The sequence below is a fragment of the Lolium perenne genome, chromosome 7 (genome assembly GCF_019359855.2).
Source record: "Lolium perenne isolate Kyuss_39 chromosome 7, Kyuss_2.0, whole genome shotgun sequence".
Taxonomy (NCBI): Eukaryota; Viridiplantae; Streptophyta; class Magnoliopsida; order Poales; family Poaceae; genus Lolium; species Lolium perenne.
The window spans coordinates 261,908,894-261,914,893 of record NC_067250.2 but is presented as its reverse complement, the minus strand read 5'-3'; positions in this window follow the sequence as shown (position 1 = coordinate 261,914,893).

Here is a 6,000-nt window from a genome sequence, read left to right as displayed (position 1 = left end):
GGGGGTGGAGAAGTTGAAGATCGTGCCGTTGTCGATGATGACAACCAAGGAACCTCGCGCCCTGACAGTGAAGTCGCGGGTTCTCACAAATCCGCGGCTTCTTCTGAAAAAAACGCTGAGTCTGAAGCCACTTCCTCGACACACTCCCTTCCTCCTGTTTCTCCCAAGAACAAGAGGAAGAGGAATGAAGTCAAAGATTCCGGCACCTCCAAAGCCGAAGAAGCTGATCCTTCAGATAGGAAGGCAGATTTCAATCCATACAATGATGCCCTCGTCAGCTCGTAAGTTACTCCTTACTTCTTACTTTTTTGCTCTTGACGTTTTTTGTCTATCTTGCTTTTTATACTGTCGCCATTTTACTGTAGTGGTGACGAGGAAGAAGAACAACCTATTGACGCGGCTGCTCGAATGAGTACGTCGCGTACTTTAGTTGTATCCGAAGCTCAGCATGATGGGGATGAAACTTCGCCCCCACAGCAAAACGTCGAGCATTCGACTCCACCTGCAAGCCCCCGTGCCTCTTCGCCAAAGAGGGCAAGGGTCGAGCCATCCAAGGAACCTATCCTGTTCCCTGGTAGCTCTTCGACACCTTCATTAGATGACGTAAGTGTTTCAATCTTCTCTTTTTGTTTATGTTCCGAACCTTTCAGTACTTTCATCTCCGTTGTTTCTGGCGATATGTTGTCGAATCTAGACTGGCAATATTGACTTCTGTTTCTTTTTGTTCTCTCTTTAGCCTTTAATGAAGGAATTTATCCGTCTTGGTACCCAATTTGTTCGGTATCATGATCATACCAAAAAGTTGGAAGGTACTTTTGTTATCCTCCTCCTTTGTTGCATGTACTCCACTATTTTTGTCATAATATTTGATTGTCGCTTATTTTGCCAGGAGATCTTGCGGAAGCCAATAAGCGTGCTGACGCTCTTGCTACCAAGTTAGAGCAGAGCGAAAAGGCCCGTAAGAAAGCTGAAGCCGATGCTGCCGCCGTCGAAGATCTTCGAAAAAGACTTCATGACGCGGAAACTTCTTTGAGCGAGAATATAGAACAGCAATCTGCTCGAGAAACAGAAATCCTCACTCGCCTGGAGTCGCAGAGTCGACGTTTTGTTAGTAAGTGCTTTGATCCCTGCTGTTTTTCTCGGGTTACTTCATATTTTCCGAGCATGTATTTATGAGCTATCCTTTGTTTGTCTTCAGGGAGAACTCATCAAGAATACGAAGTGGATGGTCCTGAAGGCGACGAGCTTCTCGACGCGCTGACTCTTCTTGAAATCCATGGGGATGAAGCACGCGAAGACCTTGCTGACGCCGAGGCAGGTCTGTCGAAGCTTTTCCCCTACTTCTTCCCGAAGAAAGAGGAGCCCAACACTTTTGTTGCTCTTGCCAAATCCTTCAACGTGCCGGAAGATCTTGGGCTCAAACTTCGCCAAGAGGGCCTGAAGATTGGCGTTGAGGGCACCATCGCGCTGATTGCTAATGGCCAGCAAAACGTCGACTGGACCAAGGTTGGCGACATAGGGGAGATGGAAACGAAGAAATGGCAATCTTTAATTAGAGCCGCCAAGCCTCCCTCAAAGCCAATCCTTTCCTTCCTTGGTGTTAAACCAACTCCTGCTCCAAGCGCGTCCAAGCCGGAGGTCAAGTAGACCACCCTTTCTTTTTCTTTTCTTTGTTCTTTTGATGATGTCGCCAAAGTATCTTTGGCGACGCCTACCCCACTAGTTTGTTAGGGCTTTCTCCATTGTAATGTCTTGTAAATATTCTGAAAATTAATGGAATTCTGTCTTGCTTGATGATTGATGTCGAGCCTTTTCTTTCAGTTAACGTTCGATAACTATACACCAACTCCTGCCCCTTCCGATGTTTTGCCTACTTTTTCTCGCCCGAAGGAAGCGCTTGTTAATACTGAACTTGGTGAAGATTCCTCGAGTAAGAATTTATCGCAAGACTTGGAAGAACTCCGTCAACAACTTCAGTATGCGAAGAAACAAACACTCGTGATGATGGAGCAATCTCGCAAGGCATCCGAAAAAGAGAGAACTGCACTTCAAGAAGCTCGAGAAGCCATAGCTGCTAAGGAAGCCGCCGTTTCTGAAGCTGAAAAGGCTACCACTCGAGAGAGTTTTATGCTCGATTTGATGAATGAAGCGAGTGCGGATATGTCAGGTATGCTTTCTCAAATCAAAACTTCTGTCTTCCTGCTGTATCTTTTTTTTGAAATTCCTGTGCCGTCGCCAAATAGGTTCCTTTCTCGACGCTGCTGCCGAAGACGAAAGGGTGAACACAAGGACAAATCTTCTCGTTAACCTTTCTCTTGACCATGGTTCTCTTTTCTGGGCCACTCCAGAACGTACCCGATAGATTGTCAGGTTTCAAGACCGCGCCTGTCAGGTTCGCGACTTCCTTGATTTCTGCACCAGGACCTTGTCCTTGGTTTACAAGACAATGTTTCCTCGGAACGAGGCACCCGACACTCTTCTTGGTTTGATGGAAAAATTTCGGGATGCTCCTCGTATCCATAACTTTGTGCGAGCTCAATTGTCCGCGGGAGCAAGATTCGCCATGATTATGATACAGATCTGCTACCGAAAATTAGACCTGACGACGATTGTCTCCAAGTGCCTGGCCAAGCAGTCGAAACGAAAAAGGAACATCGACAAAATCAATGATATTGTAACTCCGGTAGCCGAAGAAATGATGGACGAACTTCTTCGGATGGATTCTGAATTCTTTATCAAAGGGAGCTATGCTGAACATACGACAACTGCTGCGAATAACAAAGGTTTATCCATAGATAGTATATTAGGCAGGAATTGATATTTTTTCTTGTAGCTTGTCGAGCCTTCTCAGGAATTGCATCTTGTATGTTGTAAACATATTCTATATTGTAAAGCCAGCTAAAGTATTTATTTTTCTTCATCAAGCCCCCGAGTGACTCGGTGGTGGATCTCTTTATTGTGTATGCGAGGTTTAAACCAAAGCCACTAAACTATATTGAATATACTGTATTTGCGGGTACGAGCCCCCGAGTGTTTTTGTGCTGATTGCTATTTTGTCTCTTCGTTTATTTCACGAGGTGTTTTCCACCAAAGCGAAATATTTGTCAGTAATATATGTTGTAATTTTTGGACATAAACCTCCGATCCTATCGAAAAAGGATATATATCTCGACTATCTTTATTATATTGCAGCACCGCGAGCCCGCCTCATTAAAAACCTTTCCCTGCCTCACTCGGTGCCCCGAAAAAGGAAAAGAGTGCGTCTGAAAACTCGCGGGCATTTCAGTACATTGTATTTTTACAAGGAGGACTATATTTCGATTCTAGGCGTAGAAACGCCTTAGCTGCGCCACGTTCCAGGGGTTTTTCTCGGGATCCCCCGTCTTCTTGTCCTTTATCCTGTATGCTCCTCCTTCGATTACTTCTGTGACGATGTAAGGGCCAAGCCATGGCGACTCGAGTTTTTCAGTACTATTTTGATTGAGTCGCAGAACTAAGTCTCCAACATGGAAGGATCTTGGCCGCAAACGTCGACTATGGTAATTTTTCATGTCTTGCTGGTACTTAGTGACCCGCGACAGTACTTCGTCTCTGGCTTCGTCCAATGCATCGACATCGTCTTCCAATGCTTTCCTAGAAGCTTCTTCATCAAACTCAGTGACTCTTGGAGAATCATGCTCTATCTCTATTGGCAGTACTGCCTCAGCTCCATGGACTAGAAAAAACGGAGTTTCCTGTGTCGCCGTGTTTGGTGTTGTTCGGATACTCCACAACACACTTGGCAGCTCCTCTGGCCAAGTATGTCGAGCTTTTTCCAGTGGTCCTAACAAGCGCTTCTTGATACCATTGCAGATTATACCATTGGCTTTCTCGACTTGGCCGTTTGTTTGCGGATGCGCAACTGACGCAAAGTGCAATTTGATGCCCACCTCTGCACAGTATGCCTTGAATTCCTTGGATGTGAAGTTACTTCCGTTGTCCGTGACGATGCTATGAGGTACTCCAAATCGAAAAACAATGCTTTTCACAAACTTTATTGCTGATGCTGCGTCTGGTGAATTTATCGGCTTTGCTTCTATCCACTTGGTGAATTTGTCGACAGCAACGAGCATATACTCGTATCCTCCTGGCGAGGCCTTGTGTAACTTTCCCACCATATCGAGGCCCCATTGAGCAAAAGGCCAAGATATTGGTATTGGCATCAGCTCCGCTGCCGGAGAATGAGGCTTCGCGGCAAATCTCTGGCACGCGTCACAAGTTCGTACTATCTCCTTCGCATCCTCGATTGCTGTTAACCAGTAAAATCCAGCTCGAAAAACTTTGGCCGCAATAGCTCGGCTACTTGCGTGATGACCGCATACTCCTTCGTGTACTTCCTTCAGAATTACCCTTCCTTCTTCGGGTGTAACGCATCTTTGTAACACCCCCGAAATACTTCGTTTGTATAACTCTCCTTTGATCACAGTGAAAGCTTTGGAGCGCCTAATAACTCGCCTTGCTTCAACTGGGTCGTCGGGTATTGCTTTCCTTAGGATGTATGATATGTACACCTGCATCCATGGGATTTGCACCATCAATACTAGATCATGTTCCTCTTCTTCTTCCAGTGTTTCTTGCACAGCCCCCGAGGATTTTTCATCCTTCTCCTTCTTTTTTGATTTCTTCGGCTTTGTGGATCTCTCTGTTATCTCTTCCCAGAACACGTCTGGAGGAATCGCGAGACACTGCGACCCAATGTTTGCAAGAACATTGGCTTCATCATTGCTTAGCCTGCTGATGTGGTTCACCTCGCATCCATCAAACAGTTTCTCCAGCTCGTTATATATTTCCTTGTACGCCACCATACTATCATTGACTGCATCACATTGGTTCATGACTTGTTGGGCCACCAATTGTGAGTCGCCAAAGATTTTCAGTCGAGTTGCACCACAAGCCTTCGCCATCTTCATCCCATGTATAAGAGCTTCGTATTCTGCCTCGTTATTAGATGCGTTTGGGAACGTCATCCGTAAGACATACTTTAATTTGTCGCCTTCAGGTGATATTAGTATCACGCCTGCTCCAGCTCCTTCTATCCTTTTGGATCCATCGAAGTTCATAGTCCAGGTTCTCGATAAATCCGGAGGTCCTGTATTTTGCAGCTCCATCCACTTTGCGATGAAATTTGGCAGAATTTGCGACTTTATTGCTTTCCTTTTTTCGTACGTGATGTCCCGAGGAGAAAGTTCTATTCCCCAAAGGGAGACACGACCTATGGCTTCTGGATTGTTTAGTATATTGGATAGAGGCGCCTCGTTGACCACTATTATCGGATGCGCCGAAAAATAGTGCCGCAATTTTCTTGCGGTTGTAAACACTCCGTATGCTAGCTTCTGGTATTGCGGGTACCGCTGTTTTGAAGGCGATAAAACTTCGCTGATGAAGTATACCGGTCTCTGCACTCCATGGAGTTTTCCTTTTCTTTTGGCGCCACCAAGATTGGTGGTGTCGAAATTATGCGTTTAAGATCCTCGAAGGCTCTATCTGCCTCTTCATTCCACTGGAACTTCTCCCCTTGTTTGATTAAGGCGTAAAACGGTAGCGCCTTTTCTCCCAACCTGGCGACGAATCTGCTTAAAGCTGCGACTCGCCCAGTTAATTGCTGTATTTCTTTCAACTTTGTTGGCTTCCTCATTGTTACGATAGCTTGGATTTTTTCAGGATTAGCTTCAATCCCTCTTGCTGAGACCAGGAACCCAAGAAGTTCTCCCGCAGGGACGCCGAAAGAACACTTCGTCAGATTCAGCTTGAGACAAAATTTGTCAAGGTTGTCGAAGGTTTCCTTCAAGTCCTCGATTAACGTTGCCCCCTTCTTTGATGTTATGATGACATCATCGATGTATACTTGTACGTTTTTCCCGATCTGTGTTGCTAAGCACTTCTACATCATCCGCTGATATGTTGCTCCCGCGTTTTTCAGACCAAAAGGCATTGTTCTATAGCAGAATACGCCGTAAGGTG